Source organism: Pezoporus occidentalis, unplaced genomic scaffold (genome assembly GCF_034315485.1).
Source record: "Pezoporus occidentalis ecotype Australia unplaced genomic scaffold, CSIRO_AGI_Poc_V1 ctg20, whole genome shotgun sequence".
Classification (NCBI taxonomy): Eukaryota; Metazoa; Chordata; class Aves; order Psittaciformes; family Psittacidae; genus Pezoporus; species Pezoporus occidentalis.
This window is the reverse complement of record NW_026913856.1, coordinates 66,847-87,912: the sequence shown is the minus strand read 5'-3', so window position 1 is coordinate 87,912 and position 21,066 is coordinate 66,847. Positions and strand designations below refer to the sequence as shown.

Genomic DNA, 21,066 nt, shown 5'->3' with positions numbered 1-21,066 from the left:
CGGCCGCCCCGCCCGCCCTGACGGTGGGATTCCCTCAGTTCGCCTGCGCGGCCCCGAGAGGAACGAGTAGTGGTGGGGTTTGTGCGTTGCTGCAGTTCGTCGCGGTGGAGGCCTGCGCGGAGGGTTCGCTTGGCCCTTGGGGCTGTAAATCCTGCGCTGAGGGAAGAGCTGTTTCCCCGCCACGGGGCACATGTGCGCGGCGGCGGGCGCAGCGGTTCGGCGGACCCTGCTTGCCCAGTTCCTCTTTGGCCGCCGCCGCAGTTGTGCCAGGGCTGTTTGGGTGCATCGGTAACTGACCAGGGTAAAAGCAATGGCTCTTCCCGGTGTTATTTTTATCCTTGGTCAGCCCCACGGCCTGGTCCAGCGTGGTCCAGTTGAGGGGTGTGAGGGGCATGGGGCGCGATGAGGGAAGCCACCCGCTGCGTGGCCTCAGGGTGGGGATGCGTTCTGAACCCTGCCTGGCGTTGACACCACCGTGACATCCGTGCTACATCTCTAATCCCCATAGGGTGCCCACCCTTCCTGCCAGCAGCATCTACCCGCTCTTGCAGATGGCCGAACATCAGAGGGCCGCCTGCCCTGGTCTCTGCTCCAGGGCCTGGCTTCCTCTGCCCGTTGCATAAGGAGCTCAACGCGGCTGACCTGCGGCGACTGCTGGCCGGCGCCACGGTCTGCTGCTCGGAATGCAGGCCAGGGCAGGCGGGTGAGCAGCTGCCCCATTCTTCAGAAAGAAAAAAAGGGCTGTTCTGGGCACAAAGTAGAACGCTGCCTAAACACGGGCATGTAAAGAAGCATGTCAAATTCCAGAGACTGCACTCTGTGGCTTAGGTGAATAAATCCCAGTGAAGTCATATTTTAAGCACCTAAGCCCCTTTATGGATCTGAGCCCAAACTTGAGGGCAAACTTGACTGGTGTCACTAAAAGCACAGCCCAAGTTTTCAGCAGCAGGATCAGCCTCTTGCTGCAAAACAAAATTCTTACTCGATCCTTAATTACATTAGCAAATCTGTACCTCTAGTATAGTGATAATAGACTGCCTAAAAAAGGCCTCTCCTTACCTCACATTTGCTTGTTTTTAAGGTTTATTTTTCAGACTTTAAATAACTGTTTAATAGGCTAAAGCCTTTTTTCTTCAGCAAAATAAATCTTAATAACTTGATATGTATTATTTTTTTTTACATTTTGGAGGCCACTCTAATCCCTGCCAATCATAGGTTTGGGCAATTTCTCCAGGTTAAAGCCTTCTCTCATGCTGTCTGAATCTACCTCACCATCCATCAGTGCATGTGGTTCCCTGCATACCTTTACCTAAGGAAGGAAAATGAAATGACAGGTAACAATTGGACTATGGACTTGATTCCAGAAAGAAGCCCACAAATGCCCAGTAAGTCTTTAAGAAGCCACTTAGCTCATCATGCACTCTGCCATGCAAACTTCATACATTTTCCTTCCTTTTCAAGGCTTTTAGGATAAAACCCTCAATAATCTTAGAATCCTGTTCAGTGTCACACTGCAACCCAGGGTATAAAGTTCTTTGGCTTAATAAATACCTCCTATTAGTTACAGGGACACAACAAATACCCTTTTAAAAATTATATTAATAATATAGCATTTAATAGCATTTGATAGTCAGCCATGAAATACTCCTGATTTTTCTCAAATCAGGGCAAATTGGAGTTCATTAAAGTGATCTCACTACATCTGTACCAAATCCAGGGATTCTTTATATACACTGTTCCTGAGTTTCTCTCCTGCTATCAGCAGTAGTCATTGTTCTCTGAGCACTTTCATCACTTTCTACTGATTAGCTTCAAGGTCTGCCATGTATACAAATTTACATTCACTTCTCTTGCAGCTCCTCTCAGCTATCCTGTTGTTTTCTTAAATGTTGATGTCTCAATTTTGCTTCTACTTTTACACTTTTATTATTTCAAAACTGGCAATTCCCGTGTTCTGCCTTTCACTATAAAACATGGGTGGTATCCAAGGTGTTACTCTCTTCACATTCAGGATTTCACTGCCTCTTGTTACATGACCTGCTGAAATATTTTTGATGATTCCTTTCTTAAATCCTCATTCATCACTGTAGTTCCCCGGCCACCTGAGTTTTTCACTTCCTTTGCAAATTACTGAACCACAGTATAACTCTGTAGCTTCTTCCTGGTCTGATCAAGTAGCAACCATGAATCTTGTAACTGTTCAATTTTCAATTTTCATGTGAAATTTGAATCCTATGTTCTTATGCAGCACAACTGCCTCAGTCCAAGTTTCACCACAGCTCTCTTCAATTTTGTTTCCCCCCTCACTGTCATTTTTTATCATAGTCCTTACACTATTTGATTTGTCTCCAAACCCTCCAGATGTTAAACCTTGAAGGTCTTCAATTTTATTTGATCCAAACCCAAAGTCAGCAGGATTTTGCTGGCTTAACATCCCAAATCTACAAGCATTCTTCTCATACTTAGTTATATCTGTGCAAGAATGTATAGGCTCAAGTAATCAATAATGTATTAATTCTAGTTCACAGTACGGACAAACTATGAGTGTAACATCACTGCCTTGCTACCGATTCCACTTTCTGAAGTGCTGATTTTATTACCTGTGATTAATGTGCTTGCTGATTACATAATGTAAATTCCATTTACTTTCTTTTGTAACACTATATTCTAAAATTTTGAAATTTTGTCTCTCATTTAATTAGTTTAATAAGTTTATAGATTACCTGCCATTTGTATTTTCTTTTCTTAGATTCCTTTGGTGCCAGCACTTCCTTCTTCTTTCCCTAGGATACACACCTCAGAGAGTTTTAGAGTTCAAACTATTCTTATAGCAGATTATGCAAATTTATGACACATAAGGAAGTTTTCCAGGCCAAAGTCCTAATTCTGATCTTCAAAGACCACAGGACAGGTCTGTAGCTGTTCCAGGAGTTGCTTGTCTCTCCGTAAGCTATGCAACAGCTGACCACTACAGGGACAGTAAGGCCTTGTCTACACTGAAAAGACCGACTGATTTCATTGTACAGGGCAGGAGGAGGATTTGGACCTGGAAGTTCAGTAGTCAAGACAGCTGTTTCTTTGACAGCTGATAGCTGTCATACCAATTTCCCTCAAGATTAATTTTAAGGCAGCTCTAATGTAGATGGAAGTGATGATGTAGAATCACAGCAAACCCATAAACTAATGGAAGACAGATAGTCTGAACATAGTGGTGCTTTAGCTCTTGCAAAATAGATGTCTTAAACACATTCCTATTCCAAAAAGGCCAAAGGCTATCATAGCAAGGGATGACACCCTTTGGGGCTGAGAAAGGGCATTTTAGTAATGGATATTCTGCAATTAATGGAGATAAATTTTGTGACCGATAGGAAAAATGGTGGATTTACCATTTTACAAATGCCAGTTTCTATTAACAACAGCTGCACAATGACCTACTTATAAAAAAGACAAGTGAAAATTCCATTTTGGAAGACAGCTGCATAGAAATTAATATTTCCAAATGAATGTGGAGAGCCTAAATATTACTGCCTCAGGCACTTATGCCAGAAAGGTTAAGTGGCACATTTAATAGATAATCTCTATGATTAATTTATCAGAAAGAACCAAGTGGCTAATTTCCCCTAATAGAAATTTTCTGGCATGATAAAAAAATTTCATATATAATTCCACTTCCACTTAAGTCCATTGTACTAACCTATTTTATTATGTGAAAGCAAACAAAACTACAGACTTCCATTTTCTGCTAATGAAACAAACTACATGGGTGGCCACAGGAAAGTAGCAGAATGGATTCTTCTGAATAATAAGAAATAGGACCAACTTACAGATCCTGTACTCTGTTTCAAATACAATCAAGAAGCCAGATTTGCAGAGAGCTTCACAAGCAAGTTTCACCAAGCTTTTGGTTTTAGGAGTGGGAGAAACCCAAATGCACACTCACTACATGAACTGGTTGGAACACGGCTCACTCAGATCAGCGAAGAAACATGCTTTTCTTGAGATTGGAGGAGGCTTTGGGAAAAAAAACCACATAAAAACCTAAGGCCAAGACTGACTGTCAGTGCAGCAATTCTGAAATATTGGACCTGTAGGTATTGTTTATACCTACATTTTAAAGTATTTCTAATAAACTAAGTGCTCTAAATTTTTAAGAAAAGGACAGTTTGCAAGGAGAAGTAATCTTTTTACTCTGACTGCGGTAGGTACAAACACACAGAGAGAGCAAACTTCATGGTAAGGACAGACAGGAAGAAATTGCTCTGAATTAACTTTGCTAGGTAAATCAGTTAAAAAATTTGAGGGGGGAAAAAAAGGGTACCTGGCATCTGCAACAGTGGAAGAAACTTACAAGGAGAGAAGTAATGTGGGTCTTATCCAGAACAGCAGTTACATGTTTCCTTTGGGCCATGAAGTAGGATGTGCGTGGAAAATACTGATATATGGTCAATGTCAATGTCTCCATTATATCCATGTTTTTTCTGCCCTTTTTGTTCTTGGGTTTATCTTCTCAGAATACTTTTAAAGACTTTTCTGATGGTCAGGACAGCAACCATAGGTGGTGACTACTTTGTTTAAAGCTTCTGCTAATTCTTTCTATGTTTTATTGCTTGTCTATTTGAATTAATTAATGTATGTAGTAATTTTTTGGTTTATTTATTTGTATGGTTCAGTTCACATAGTCCTCATAAGGGCTTTTGGTGCATCTTTGGCTTAGATAAAACAAAAGTTTACAAAAAATGGATATTGATGGATCTTGAGCAGAGGTATCAGCTCTTGAACCCAGCATACAGGTGCACGGCACTCCTGAAACTCGCTGCAGAGCATCTCATCTTGGCAGCACTGAAAAAGTGAACCTCTACGTGATTCTCTGAGGGCTTCCTAATGAGTTGCTGGAACTGGAACTCCATATGCCTGATTCCAGATCTCACACCATATTTTTCGTACTAAAAAGTATTGCTGTTGAATAGATTTATGATACATGAACATTTCTTGGCTAGAAAGTAGAGCTGTGTTTTTAATACACTTTTTACCTGTCACAGGTTTTACAGGTTTTAAAACTCATGCAGAGAAATTTTGCAGATTCCACTTCCTTCTCTTCCCTCCATGGAGGCATGGGGAAGAATCTTAAATTATCCTGCTACAGACCTGCCTGGTCTTCACAGAATTAGCCCTGGGTAGTAGCTTCAGATGCAGACGAGGGTCTGAACAGTCTGGATCAGAGCTGGGAGCCAGAGGCCCCCTGTCCTGTCCTGTCCAGCCACTTCCCCAGCAATGCAGCAGTACAGCGCAAATGCCCCGCCAAGGACGCGCAGCTTCTTGGAAGAAGAAAATAGTAATAATCTACAGCAAGTCAGTGTAGCAGTTCATCGATCAAGGCTCGGTAGCCGTTCTCCTGCAGCTCTGCTCGGCAGTTACCAACAGATGGCAGTACGGCACTGGGGATTCGGTATCTGTATGCGGGCGTATGGACTTCCTTTCCCCTGCCCTTCCCAAGGAATTTCAGAATGGTTACTACCTTATTTTAAACTCCTCTCATTCCTCGCAGTGTTCAAGGCCAAGCTGGAGGGGCTTTAAGCGACTCGGTCTTGTGGAAGGTGTCCCTGCCCGTGGCAGAGCTCTGGAACTAGATGAGCTTTAAGGCTCCTTCCAACCCAAACCACTCTCTGATTCTGTAATTTCTTTTAAAAAGTAATCATGTGAGCCAAAATCCCCATAACGCAGGCAAGCTAAGAACATAAACTGTACTATGGTGGGAAAGGGAAAAACATTTCCAATTATGTCAGAGGCATGGTCCATAACAGAGGTATTTTCTCTAAGTTTCTTATTACTGGTAGCTTTCCATCTATGAAAAAGGGAGCCAGCAGTATAAATGAGCATTAAGCCACTGTATTTTAATTAACTGGCATTCTAAAAAGAGTAATGGCAATAAGTCTGAAACACAGGTAGGAAATGGTCTATCTCAGAGACACAAAAATTGTCAAACTAGAGCTTTTTTTATATTGGAATTATACTAACAATTTTACCAAGGAAAATAATAGTTCTGTGTAATTTAATATATTTATTACTGATCTGGAAAGAAAGCAAGTATCTGAAAAGGGAACAGCAAAATCTGTAGAGGACAAGTTCTTTATATTAAGTTTAGAGAGGACTAGAAAGAATTTCAAAAGACCTATTATATGGACAGACTAATGGCATGCAAAACTCAGTTTTGGTAACTACAAAGTATTGTACTATGGAAGCAAAGAAAAGGAGTTATCTATATCATTCACAGCATTCTAAAAAAGTGTATCAGCTTAGAAAATGGGCTGAGGTCATGTTTAGCTGTGGCCAAAACAAGTAAATCAAATGTTGGGATGCATGAGAAAAGTGATAATGAGTAAGTTGAAGAATGTTAGAGCAAACCGGTACTGATACCTTCATCTGGAAGGAAGTGTAATGATACAGTCTGCAAAGATCTTGATAAAGGATACTGCACAGCGAGATGAAATTAAAAGAAGGATGAGAAGAATGAACTGGACTAGTGAAAGGGCAAACTGAAAGAAGCTTAGTTTTTTACCCTTAAAATGAATCAGGCCTAAAAGACCTGTGATAAACCCATAAAAATTACAGAATATTACAGAAAAGATAGATTTTGAACTTCAGTCCTTGCTGAGGAAGTTTGTTGTGAAATGCAAAAATAACAATAAAATATGCATTTAAATATATTACAAAACCTCTTGTTATGCGAAATCACAGAGACCAACAATTTCATGAGATTCAGTGGTTAAATTGCTACCAATAATAACTCAAAAGTAGATTTCTTTGAATAAAAAATTGTGGGAAGTATATAAAAATTCCACGCTTCAGGTTTTTGACATTCAAAACACATTTAATAGTAAATTGAGATCTCATGTGTATATCAGATTATTATTATGGGTCTTCTACAGCTTTCTCCAAATCATCTGCTAATGGCTTCTGTTGGAAACCATACATTAGGCTAAAGGTATATTAGCTGAACAATTCCTATACCTACACAGTACAAAATTTCTGCAGTGATCATATTTTTTAATTCTACTGAAATCACAAATAGATTCCAAGCCTGTGCAGAAATGCATTTCAGTAGACCTATCAGTGGCTTCCCAATGTGCACATTATTTACCCTAGCAGGCTACTTTATGGGAAAAGAAAAGGGAAGGGAAGGGAAACGGACAGGAAAAGAAAAAGGGAAAAGGACAGGGAAGGAAAGGGAAAAGGAAAGGGAAGGAAAGGGAAAGCATATATGTATATCTAAGTGATGCAAACCTTTACTTTCCTGCAGAACAGCCAGCAATGTCTGTGTTCTTTCCTTGAATATGCAACTGCTTCAAATCCTTAACAATACTACCTGGCTTCTTAGCTATCATATTTGGACTCCTCAGCATCCAACAAAAAGCTTCAGGCTGCAATAACATGCTGCTTTGGGTATGACTGAAGTTGTTCACAGTCTGTCCCAGAATTGTTCTTGCTCCTTTTGGGCTAACTTGATGGAAGACCCATGGAGATGAACACTGAATAAGCAGTTAACATCTCTGTAAATACCTGCTAGGGAATACACATGGAAAAGAACCCCAGTGTCATCCTTTCTGAAGAACCTAGTATTTCCATGCTTTAGTTATCAGCCCATGAAATGCTGTAATGCTAATGCTTTACATGAACGGTAAGTAGTTAATTAACATTTCTTAAAGTCCTGAAACCTCAGATTAATAGTACTCTGGAGTATAAAGACATAATATTATTTCATTGACCATTTGTCATTTAAAAAGCTCTATGTCTAAAGCTTTAATGAAACTCTATGATGGCAGCAATTTCCTTCTTGTCACATTTGGGTCTCTTGTCTCTGCTAAGATGCATGTGTAGTTAAACTATGCATTTCTTTCGAGAGAAGCACTTGGTATTACTGTTTATATGATCACAGAAGCCAAATCTAACAGTAGAATCCTACACTTGAGAGAGGTGCATAGTTGTTTTGAGTTATTTTTAGAAGATATGTTTTCTGAATGAACGAATTGTGACACTGTATAACTTCTATTAGTACAGAAAAACATCTCCTCTTCAGATAACTATTGTTTTGTAAAAGCTACCAAGTCACAGTGTAGCAGTTCTAACAAAAACTGCTATATTTTGTTACATGAAACAATTAAACAATTACTGGCTACCAGATTTAAATATGTTTTGGTAGCATAGGAATAAATCAGTCTTGGGTACAATTTCTCTATATGCAATGGATTTTAACAAGGCAGGAAATAAATTTATAATACTACAAAAATCAAGGGTATTCTTACAATAATGAGCAACGAGCTATGAATCTTCAGTAATGTCCACGGCTACAGAAAAGCTATCAGAGGCTTTAGCAGTGGCCAAGAACACTTGAATAGTAAAAAAAATCACTTCAGATATATGTGTAGCTTGAGGCTGAAATTTCATGGTCATTGGGCAATTGTGCCATAAACATTAATAAAAGAATACAGCTTACTTCAATGGCTGCAAAATCGGGCCCCATGCAATAGTTTTTTTCAAGCTGCAGGTGACACTGTAGAGCATCTGACTGCTTACTTGGACTCCAGTGTCTATGCAAAAATCTTTTCCAAAAGACCTCTGGGGAAAACAAACAAACAAAAGATAACAAACAGCAAAAGATTGTTAATCAAGCCTCATCATGTGGCTTAGCACATAGCATCAAGAACATTCCTGCATGTCCCGCATAAGCAGCAGAGCAGGCTGAGGGCACAGCTGCTTTTAAAAGGAGTGGGGCTACTTTTAAAAGCATCTGAGATTTCTGCTCCATCAGAAAGACTGCATGATGATGGCCTGCAATTGCTCAGGTTCCACACAGAGCTGGTTGTGCTAACACAAGCAGATCTGAACACACATATTCTTTTTGTATATTCTGTGAAGCCAACTGTATGCAGAAAGGTTTTTCTGCCTTTCTTGTGTAATCAATAGTGACAGGTAAATTCCTTCTGACATTACATATAAACTTCACCCAGTCTCTCACAGTTCAGAGTTTTTTTCTGTTTACAAGCAAAGAAGCTGAAATTGGATTATTACTCTGAACAGCAATGGTGCCTCCTCTGATTTTTATATTACATTCTGTTTACAATTTCAGTAAAGATCTATTTACTAGTTGTCAGCCTGCTCCATTTAATATTAAAAGTTACTATTTCTGACTTCAATATGAAAATTAATAAAAATTCAGGAAGTACAATTAATAATTCTGCTAATGAAGTGATGGTCAGGAAGTTTACTCTTCATAACTGTATTAGTGGTGACATTAGCTGCCAGACATCCTGGCAGGAAAAATTACTCATCTAAAAAGAAAGCAAGCAGATATTTTATTTATTTTTTTTTTTCCTCTTGGAGGGGTAGCAAAGTTGTTAAATTATGTATCCCTTTTGATTGCATTCACATGGAAAGCATTTGCCAAGTTCTCAGAGGAAATCATTGCACCAGCCTGGTTTGCAGGTCTGTGATCAGCCATCCTTGTCTCTTGTTTTTGTAAAGGTGAGCCCATCAGTTAGGTAAAATATGGTTCCACTCGAAACAATGGGAAATTAATGTTGATGTTAGCAGAATTATGTCAGTTCCCATAACTATTACTTTTTCAGGTAATTGTTGTATTTATTATACTCTGTATTACCATTAAATATTATTTTTATAATTATGTGTAATTACATAAATATTACACATTGTACTTATTTTGCACATATACCATACAATAGAGAGGAAAGGTCTTAAAGCATACTATTTAGGGAAAATGGTATGTATTTCCATATTAAAAATACTTTAACAATGGAAATGGTTTAATACAGACATTTAAGTTACTTTGTTTTCTAGAAAAATACATTTTTTGGAGTCATAGGGTCTGATCTACTCTTGCTAAGTCTAATACAAGATTGCTGCTCATACTAAAAGCTGCAGAACCAAGCTCTTAGAATATATTCTTTTAAAACATGGTTACTACTTTAAATGTTCATAATTGCTGCAGTGAATTGCATATGTATCTGATGACTAGGAGTTTTCAGTATCAAGTAAGAAGTGACTTTAACACTTTTGGTCATGTGTGTTATTAATTCAAAGTTCTAGCAAATTCTCTGTATATGATTTTTTAATTGTAAATCAAGTCCTGAATGGGAAGCAAAGACAGCTTTAAAGTAGCATTCACATGGAAGTTTTGGCAGCTGACCCACTGAAGTGGAGTTTTGAGACTTGTGCTTTGCACTGCTATCATTTCTGCCACTAGTTTCCTTCCTCCCCTCTTAGTGAGGCTCCTGCTGGGAATGTAACACACATCACTGGAATAGGCAGTGATGTGCCAGCCTGCATCTGCTACAAAGCAGCCTAAAAATAAATCCCAATTGGACAATGCCATTTGGTGTAGAGCAGCACATAGTCTAATAATGTAAACCAGGCTGTCAGCAAAGATAAATGATTGTTCAGCTACATGCAAAACAAATCTTGGGTCTTAAAGTCAGAAACAATCCTTTGATATTCATTTATAAACACAGTCTCTCAAGGTTTACTATTATTGCAATTTAATGAATTTGCATCAGTGAAAGCATAATGAGAATGTCTCGTCAAAATTTACTATTAATATTTTAAGAAATCAGCCCATTTTGCAGCTTGTTTCAGTTTAAGGAAGTTCTCTGGGAATGCAGATTTTGGTTTAGAAGATGTCTGCCCTTCAGGCTGATACTTTTTCCTGTGCAAACCAGATAAGCCCGATTCTTTTGCTGGTATGTCTTTTAAAATCTCAATTCCGTAGATGGAATCTTTTCAGAAGGATCTATATGTTAATGTTGTTCTTTTTACAGATTGTTTGAAATACCTGTCTGTGGTTTTTTTGCTTGTGTGTGTTATCAGACTTCTTGAGTTTAAAAGAGTATGATCATGCAGAAAGTGCAAATTACTATAATCCAAATAATTGCAGACACTTACAGATACAACTTTGTACCTCATCCTTCTTGCTACCATGCAATTCTGCTGGGGGGGGGGAACCTCTCCAGATCTTTCAATTTTTGAGGTTTTCAAATTCCTATTGTACTGGATTTTGAGGCTATTTACAATTATTATTATTATTATTAATTCACAAATTGCTGACCTTGAAACAAATGCCCACATTTATTTTATGTAAAATGCAACTGCAGTTAGACACAGACTGGAATAATACTAACTGCAGATCCTGGGCCTTCACTTGGTAAATGGATCTCACTGCAGGATCAGCACCGTGATTTTTAAATTAAGTAAAAACATGACCAAAGCTAACAGGCCTTAAATATGTTCTGTTATTGCTACTATAATTAAAGCTGGAAATCCCCACATTACATGTATGACACTGTACAGCTGGAGGAATGATCTTTGCAAAGATTTCTGTTTATATATTTTCAGAAAAATTATTACGAACTCTTGAAAACATAGGGTATAAAACCACTACAGTTTGAAATTCATTCTTACTATGTACTGTGCTGGTCTGCCAATTCCATATGCACAAAAACCACAAGAGTGTCCCAAAGTATTTTGAGCTTGATTTTCTCAGGAAACAACCATTCCTAGAATTGAGATGAAGCAAAACATGAACTTGCAATCAGAAGGCCAAAATTAGCAACTCTGAGAGTTATTTAATCCATATGAGGAGAAAACACAACTCCTGACAGGGACAAATATGCCTAATCCTCAAATCCTGCTTTTCTGTAACCATGATTGGGGTCACCCTGCATACATAGCCAAGAGTTTGTTAGCTGGCACAGGGGTCATGCTCACATGCTTGTGGGTAATTACACCAGGAAATAGCAAATCATTTTATCTCAACAAATCTACAGATTGTTTTCTAGAAACAATATTGAATAGATTGGTCGACAGAGATACATACTGTATATTTTAATTTAAGAGCACAATAATAGAAGGTTATCAGTACTTTCATGATTATTATCTGTTACAGTTTCTATGACAGGACAGAATTGTCTGCAAATTTGTACAGAAGAGAAAATATTTGGATCTGCATTGTTTCCCCAGCTCAGAATGCTATTTATAAGCCCCAATACTTCTGCATCTTCTTCTATTTGTAGCCTTTGTTATGGTGAAAACCAAAGATAAATATGACAAATCAACTCTGTATATTTTTATCATATCAATCTTTGTAAAATGAGGTAATTTATTTATTTGTCATAATATCTGTAGTAACAACTAAAGATCAGACAAATACATGTGTGCACCTGTGCATATACATGAGCATTTCTTCACATGCTTTAAGGTTGTCTTTGAGCTGGATAAAACCCAACTACAGCTAGCATTAGTGAAATATCAAAAATGATGTGCTTATCATTCTATATTACCTTTATTTCATATTAAGGTAGCATGTATTTAGCTTTCTTAGAGGAGGCTATGCATAAGCTACTCTATTGTGATAAATTCACAATAGGTTCCCTTACTAATTAGTTCCTTTACTAATTAGGGTTTTTTTTATTTCCTATATGACTATGCATTTCAGTCTCTTCTCTTCTACTTTTTCTTTTATGCTAAACCAGACATCTGTCAGCTACATCACCATGTCTGAAATATTCTCCCATTAAAAAGGAAGAAGAGTATACTCTATCATATTATTTATTGCCTTCTCATTTTCTAAATCTTGCAATGACAAAGATTCTTGAGAAGTATACAAGGTGTATGACACTCAATACAAATCAAAGCTTAACTTTGAAAGATCTGTATCATATCACATCATTTCCTTACTTTAGCTCTTGGAATTCAAAAGAAAACTAACATATGCAGAATTCAACAACAGAAAACAACTGCTGTATAGAATTTGTATGCCATACAGATTGCTTTATTACTCCCTTATTTTCTAATAGCTGTTGTCTTGATGTTGTATACCTAAAAGGATCTAAAGGATCTATATTTGAGTTACAGTATCTTGATCCAACAGTGTGAAATAAAATTAAAAAAAAAAAAAAAAGCACCTGTAGGTACTGTTTATCTGCTTTGAATTATTTAGAAGTGCACACACAATGCTGAAAACTTTCTTCCCCTCAAACTTCCATTGTTGCTACCACAGGGCTGTTGTCTCAGTCCACTGTGCTGACATACAACAACTCACACAAGAGTTGCATGCTGCATATGTGCACTTCTTGTGGGACTGATGTTTTGTTTCCTGCCTCTCACACCAGGGAGAACTGTGATCTGATAGTCTGATACAGGCCTGGTAGCTTTTTATACCTCCTTTTACAATACTGCAATTGATTAGATGTCATACGAAAGATCTGGGAACCACAGCTATCAATTTCAACAAGGCTATACCAAATTTATATTAAGGACAGATGAATTGGGACCTTTGGAGCCAAGTGACAGTAGTAAGGTTTGCATGTGCCTCTTAAAACATGGAAGAAATAGTAATTGAGAGAGCGGATGCTAAGAGCATCTTTAACTTGCCTATTCAGACATAAAGGGCATCTATCTGCCTTAGATGCCCTGGCACATTTGGAAGATGGTGAAAGATGGAGAATTATTGTGAAATGCCTGAGAAATAACTTCTGGTAGCCCTTAAACTTAAGGCAAACAAATATCCAACAGAGGAATTTCTGGGCTGTGAAAAAGGCAACAGTAGAGTGAACCGTAAATGTTCTCAGACCTGCTCCTGCATTCCTGGCATGTGTCTAGCAGTGTGGGATGTTTGCATCTAATAACTCAGCCACTTTTGCATCATTTTGACTAAGGAAGCTTAAAAAGCAAGCAAACAAACAAATCATCACTGCACACTGTACCATCAGCTTTAGTTTAGTGATGAGGAGAGTGAGCTGCTCAAACCTGATCTCAGGTTTCTTAAGGAAAACCAGGCCCAGGAGGTGGACCACAATGTAAGCAAACTAAACGCTCTCTTGGCAGCAGTTACAGACAAGTATGAAAGCACCACAAGCTGACTAAACAAATCAAGAACCTGAAACCAGCCACTGAGGTCAGCTACTCTGGCTTTCCTGCTGGAGCCAGAGGAAAATGGTACACAGCCAATCAAGGATTGCTAGCTGCACTGGTCCTCGGAAAACAAATGAGACCGAGTTGCCAAGTTTTAGTAGGTAAGTCCCACTCTTCTCTGTCAACATCCTGAATATCTTCTGAAGCACAGGACAGACAGGTGGCCAAAGCTCCATCGTGGCCAGAGACTAGCTCATAAGCATCTCACATTTCATGATGTCACCACTAGACCTGGACTGGTTTGGACAGGACACTCAAAAGAGGCTCTGTATTGAGGGGTTTAGCAGGAATCATTTATGAAGGAAGCTTTGTCAGTCTTTTATTTTGTTGTTCCTGAGAAATGCCTTCCTCTAAGTGGATTGCTTAAATCCCAATCCCAGTTGGGCATTTCAGTATTTCTGTAATTACTTAAGAAACTCTACAGAAAAGACTAGTTCATTTGCATGCCATGCCTGCATCAGACCACAGTTTTATCCACTACACTTTTCTGTATGTTATGAAGTAATTTAGTTTCATACATGAGATACTGCCTCACATGTTTCTGTTATCCTTCTGTTCAACTTACTTTCATAATTCCACATTCTCCATTACAACATTACTCCTTATGGGGCAGTTTGCCATGATACAAAATAATCCGTATAGGCAAAAGGTAATAACAGTACCACTAAGGCAGTGGAATTCAGTTGCCTTTGTTACAGTGCCCTAACAGAAACTAAGGCAATGCAATAGCAGTCAGTCTCCTGATCAGTCCCCCTGTGACAATCCAGTGCTGCAAGAACTACCACATGGAAATTCTTTACCATTTAGGCTTCTTTCTAGACCACTTCAAATATTTATATGTATCTTTAGAAACATTTTTATGTCTTATTTATATGAACATAAAATCATAGAATAGTTAGGGTTGGAAAGGACCTTAAGATCATCAAGTTCCAACCCTCCTGCCATGGGCAGGGACACCTCACACTAAATCATGTCACTCAAGGCTCTGTCCAACCCGGCCTTGAACACCGCCAGGGATGGAGCATTCACAGCTTCCCTGGTCAACCCATTCCAGTGCCTCACCACCCTCACAGTAAAGAACTTCTTCCTTATATCCAATCTAAACTTCCCCTGTTTAAGTTTTAACCTGTTACCCCTTGTCCTATTGCTACAGTCCCTAATAAAGTGTCCCTCCCCAGCATCCTTACAGGCCCCCTTCAGATACTGGGAGGCTGCTATGACTTAAAATAAATAATTCAGAAGTCACCATTCATATAGTAACATATTTAGTATAGACCATTAAAATAAGAATTATATGTCCAATATAAGACACTAAAAACGTCAAATCCTGTTATCCAAAATACACATAACACCTTATTGCAATCAGTTGTACCAGGTCAAACAAACAAAACATAATCTGGCAGGTGGCCTCTAATGTCAAACATTTAGTATGAGGGATACTATTTTTCTGTATCTGTTTATGTTCTAGAATTAATTATAATTTTTTTTTCACTTCTTTAATAGTGTTTAGACTCTATGATATTAGAAGCCCTAAATACCCTATTTAATAAGTTGGGTCAAGTATGTAGAATTATGTTTTACTTTTAGTTACAACCTTATAATGAAATACAGTTAAATGCCATATTTATTTTTAAGTGGAAAAAAAACCCAAAACCCAAAAAACCAAACCAAAACCAACAGAAACCAGTCTGGTTCTCCTTCACACATTTACAGCGTATCTGTTTTATAACGGTCGTCTCAGACCTAGTATTACAAAATGTCAACAACAGTTCTTTGTGTCTCACAAGTATTCTCTCAATAGCTCCATGTGTGCTGCATACTTTGAACACTTACAAGCCAAGTGCTAATGGCTAACTAATAATGAATTCATAATCACTTGCTAGTCATCAGAATAATTTTTTTCTTTATAAAAACCTCTCCAGTATTTAGATGGCCATGCAAACTATTTTACCACAGCTGGCTTAGAAGTACATTTTTGTGGTTTTGCAAGCCGATTCTTTTTTTTTGAAAGTTTTCAAGAAAACAAGCAAAATAAGATCCCAGACATCTGAATCACCAGACATTCAGAAAACATTATATGTGTGTTTGAATAGTTGACTTCCTAAAGCAAAAATATGAAATGCCAATGACCATTTTGTGCATGCAGTTGCGAAAAGTCCATTCCTGTGCCCATCTAGCTGGTTAAAACAGAATTTTAGAGACTACTCCTCCCCTTCAGCACAAATGGAGGAGAGTTTTCTAGGCAGAACAGCAATTTAAAAACAAAAATCTTCTCCTTCATCTCTGGACTAGGGACACTGACCTTAGAAATATGCAAAATTCTTCCACTGCCTGTAAACAAAAATGGACTGCAGGCAGTCATGATCATGTGTCACTCTTATAAAACATTCTTACTCATTAGCTACTTTTTGGAAAGGTTATTTGCTGTCAATCAAGAGATAAGTTCTGCTTATAATCATGGTGATGACATCAGACCTGTAGAAGAGAAGATTAGTATGGGGAGTCTATATATATAAAGCAGAAGGTCATGGGACACATCCAACGTCAACTGAAGTTAATGGCCTCCATTCACTTTGATCAAAACTGGGCTGATCCATGTAGGATTAAGAGATTTTTATATATATATGTGTGCGCGTGTGTATTTATTTTCCTTATAGCTAGTATTGTTGGCTTGCAGCCTTGGATTTTTTTAAGGTGACCTATACCTTTGATTTGTCTGACAAGAAGAGGTGATTGTCCCTTTTCTCATTTTTAGGTGGCCGCATATAGTCAGTCATGTTCACTCTTTCCAAAGTTGGAGTTACTCCATGGAGGTAATGGGCAAGAATTTTTCCAATCAGCAGGTTTAGGGCTCTAACCTTGCCTTTCTTTTGCCATTTGGTAGTATTTGCAAAGAAGCTGGGAGAGAGGCCAGTACCCATTTTAAGCCTCAGGTTTCACACAATGGTCCATCAATGTACTGAGGGGTATAAAGCATAGGTCAGCAGCTTTCCTGTCAGGCAGCAAATAACTAAATTTCACTTGTCTGAGATAGGATTTTAGTTGTTCAGGGCTGCAGGACAGAACTGTTCTCACCCTGACAGCTGGAATGGATGATCTGTGAAATGTATTTTTAGAAGTCTTACTTGCCTACGTGTATGCTTGCATTGTCAAACACGCAGACAGCAAGAGGGAGTTAGGCTACCAGCCACGAGGACTGTGACATACTGTACAAACTGTATAACATAGCTAGATCTAAAGCTGCATTTTTGTTACTTCTCACCCTCCAACTGCAAATATACAGTCCAAATATTAATGCAACACTACTGCCGTTCTTCCTGTACTTCAACCATCCCATTGCTACAGCATTCACACTATTTAGTAACCACAAAGGGGAAATTGCTGCTGGTAAAATAGGACATCAGTGATCAAACCTGTTTTTGAAAATCACCCCAGTTTTTCCCACATTTCCTTTCCCTAAACATATCTCTATCTGATTAACAGAAACAACAACCTCTTGTAGATTAGCTTTTTCCTTTAACAAGACAACACACTCTTGAGGGATTTTATAACTAACATTCATCCTCCTAATCTTATCCCACACCTTGCTGATACGCATTTCCTTATTAACATTTGCACATGGCTATTGTGCCAGTGCTTTTTTTTCCAAGCTAATGATTTCTTCCTCCTACAGCCCATGACATCAAGCTGTAGTCATAATACATTTCAAAGCTGCTTTCCTCTCTGTCTAAACAACATTGTTACATTTTTTGTTTAAACAGTGCATTGGTTTCCTTCCCCTCCTATTCAACAGAAGTCATGGAAAGCACTTTTCACGTACACTTAACATCACTATGAAAATCATAACTGGATACCTGTAGTCTATGCTGATTTACATATGTTTTTACTAAATAGTTAAGCATACCACCACCTTTCAAAAATATTTAGAATTCACAAAATAAAAAATCAGACTGTTGAGTATAAACATAGCATTGTAAGCATTCAGAAAAATAATTTTAATGTCACGATAATTATACTACGTACTTTCTTGTCCTTAAGAGTTTCCTCTTTATTCTGCATTATGTGCTTCTACTGTACTGAATGTTTCATACACTGTTTATATTAAAAAGTGTGAACTTCCTACTTATTTCTCACTCTGTTTTAAGTATTAAGGCTAGGATTCTTACCAGTCCTCTGCGCCTTTATGCTCCTAATCTATAAACTTCATCTGTAATAAAATTCAAATGAAATGTCTCTTATCTTTAGAGGCAGAATGTGTTAAAAGTTGTTACACAGCACTGTAAAAAAATTATATGTAAATAAACCAAGCAAGTCAAATAAAAAAATATGCTTATTGTGTGTTAACTCCACTGAAAGTGCCAACAGAACCAAATTCTGCACAGATCCATGGAATACAATTAAATCACTAGGATAACAAAATAGGGAACAGATTTAGAGACCTCCTGATAGCGTGAAAGGACACGTTTGTGTACTGCATTGTATTGAACTGTAAGACTAAGTTGGTAGAACAAATTTCTGCCTGTGAGATGTCAGCATGGCTCGTGTAGTTTTGGGATCTATTGGTAAAACTGCATGTTGGTAAAACACCTAGCTTTGTCAGAAAAAGTTCTGGTGGCTGGCCATCAGCTAGTGCAACGTAATTTGTCATCAATTCATCAGCAGGAGATTGTTGTGATCCCATGAGCACCTTATCATGCCCTGCATATGACCAAGAACCACAAGGTACACAGCTTGGAGAGCAGAAGGGTTTCTGCAGGTGGGAAATGTCCATGGCTCACCAGAGATTCTAGATTTCTTTTTGGACAGGTCTGGACTGGACATGCAACAAGACTCATGTGCGAGAGGTAATGTTTGCCTTAGTTTCTCCTAATGGTTTGCTCTGACTGGTCCAGACACTGCTCTGCACTGCAGTGTGATGCAACCTCGGCACAAGAGCAAGACCTCAGTTCCTGGATATCTGCTTGCAGATAAGAAGCTCCAGACTGGCCACTCTGCTTCCCAAGGACAGGAAATGTAAGTACCCCTAAGAATATGTATCTGTCTAGATGTGTTAGTCTCTCTCCATTCCTCGAAAAAACCCAAATGAAAAAATGAAAAGGCGGCATTTTGTGAGCTTTTTTGGTCTTCTTTTAAGGTGTAGCCTCAGTATCTGGCCTGGGAGGAAGGATAATCCATCTCAGTATTTTAATTTCTCTTTCCCTTCCTTTCCAGTTCCTTCTGACTTCCTCCAGACTCAGGTCTTTCACTTCATACCTGTACTTCCTTCCTATTAAAAACCTGTTGAAACCTTGTTGGAGTCTTTTTAATCATTTTTTTAAGTCAATCTTTCATCTACCATTTAATTAAAAACATAAAAGAAAGGAAAAAAAAAAAAGAAAAAAGGCACCTTCTCCAGCCCTTTACTGCACTCTGCCAGTACAAAAAATACTCAGATATCCCTCCCTCTTGAAGGAGCCAACAATACGGCAGCCTTCTGTTCGGTTGTGTCTATCCAAGTATTTCCTAGGTATCTCTTAATTGAGACAAGCTTAGCACACATGCAAGAATCAGAAAAGTTTGGAGGGAAGACACTGATAAGAAGTCCAGTCTGCCAGCCACCATCTGTTATGAGAAGGAAACAAAGCCACAGATTGCTCCTAGGCAGCTCCCCGCAGACACTACTTGAGAACTATTTGTAGTGTGTGGCTAGAAGGTGTCCAAAAAATTGACAATTTCACTTCTTCCCACGGAGTCTTCTGATTAGCAACACTGAAACTGGTGGAAATTACTGTTATTTTCACTTTATTAGTACTAGATCCAAGTGTGTAGGTTTGGGTTTTTTTTTTGTGGGTGAATTAGAGCCAGATGAATAGATGCTTAGCCTCGCTGACAAAATTTTTTGCTGACGTATATTGCAAAAATTTTTAACTACTCTCTTACTATTACACATTACCTTATTTTATAACTTCTACCGGACATTTCCGTATGTTATTGAATTCTTATTCCATTTAAAATGCAAGATTATAAATAAGCCTTTTCAATAAAAAATGTTCACTTTCTCCTAAGACAGGATTAACATAAGTATTCCAATGGAAAAGTAATTTGAAAATGCATCGTATTGTGCAACAAACTTTTCTGCATAATATAAGCCTGAGAAATAATAACAAACCAGTGTAAACACAGCAAAGCCATCATAGACTAGGCCTGTTTCTGAGCAATTCCCAAAGCCAGCAGCACCATGAAAATTATGTCCAGCAGATCTATCTGAGATAATTGTTGTGCATTTTACCTAATTCCCACATAAGTCCATTTAGCAGCAGTGTTGAATTCTGCAGTTTCTCCAGCCAGTGGTTTTGAAGGAAAGATGAATACTGCACTTTTCAGGTGCCACTGAGGATCTCCATCAGAAATTAGACTACTAAGGACGCTGCACCTGACCACAGAACAACAGAATGAGAAACCTCGTTATTTTAAGCAGATATTAAATATTCACTGATTATTTTTCTTCCTTCTCCACTTCTTCCCCTGCCCCGCCTTGCCGCACCCTCACTGCCCTGCGCCCCTCACAGCCGGGGCCCCTCCCGGGCGGTCCCTGTCACCCCCTAAATGGAATAACCCCGCCGCCCGCCTCGCCTCCTTTCGTCCCCTTACTCCATCCATGTCCCCGGCGGCCCCAGCGCCCCCTGGGTCCCGGCGCCGACTCTGCCCCCTGCTTCCCCCCCCCACCCCCTGCCCTTCCCTCACCCCTCCGCCGGCAGCCGCCCGCCCTCTCCCGCCTTCCCCTTCCCGCTGTCACTCGCGGCTCCGCCCGCCCCCTCGCCCGGCCCCTCCCCGGCGCCCGGCGGAGGAGCCACCGTTTCCGGAGTACACAGAGCGGGGCTGGCCGCGCGGTGGGGGCTGTTGCGGGCAGGTGAGTGAGCGCCGCTGCTGAACCCGTGCTCCCGCGGCGGGGGCGGCCTTCCCCCGACCCCGCGGACAGGACTTGTCCCCGGCCGCAGCCCCGCAGCCCGGCCGGCAGGGCCCTGGCGGTGCGAGGCACCGGGCTGGCACGGACGGCGTTACCGCCGCTCCTCCCTCCCCGGGCGCCGAGAGGCACGGGGCGCGGAG

General features: G+C 39.4%; 1 protein-coding gene and 3 long non-coding RNA genes across 5 annotated transcripts in view; 3 read left to right on the top strand and 1 right to left on the bottom strand.

Annotated features, from left to right (window-relative positions):
- Window positions 1-91: 91 nt before the first annotated feature.
- On the top strand, window positions 92-10,471 carry LOC134163411 (uncharacterized). Of its 2 annotated transcripts, XR_009964729.1 has the most exons (4): window positions 92-288; window positions 1,235-1,385; window positions 5,040-5,452; window positions 9,433-10,471. It is a non-coding gene; the product is annotated as an uncharacterized LOC134163411 (long non-coding RNA). The 2 variants fall into 2 exon arrangements; XR_009964728.1 differs by lacking the exon at window positions 92-288 and having other exon boundaries at window positions 451-1,385.
- LOC134163410 (uncharacterized) lies at window positions 8,868-20,586 on the bottom strand. The gene is made up of 3 exons (XR_009964727.1): window positions 20,249-20,586; window positions 11,477-11,564; window positions 8,868-9,552 (listed from the first exon to the last, which is right to left on the bottom strand). It is a non-coding gene; the product is annotated as an uncharacterized LOC134163410 (long non-coding RNA).
- On the top strand, window positions 18,633-19,271 carry LOC134163412 (uncharacterized). Its single transcript, XR_009964730.1, has 3 exons — window positions 18,633-18,736; window positions 18,873-18,993; window positions 19,115-19,271. It is a non-coding gene; the product is annotated as an uncharacterized LOC134163412 (long non-coding RNA).
- Window positions 20,587-20,786: 200 nt separating the features above from the next.
- Window positions 20,787-21,066, top strand: part of GARRE1 (granule associated Rac and RHOG effector 1) — a 64,985-nt gene continuing 64,705 nt past the window's right edge. Inside the window, exon 1 of the mRNA XM_062618224.1 lies at window positions 20,787-20,869. The gene's annotated coding sequence lies outside the window, so the exon portion shown is untranslated. The remainder of the gene's footprint in view (window positions 20,870-21,066) is intronic.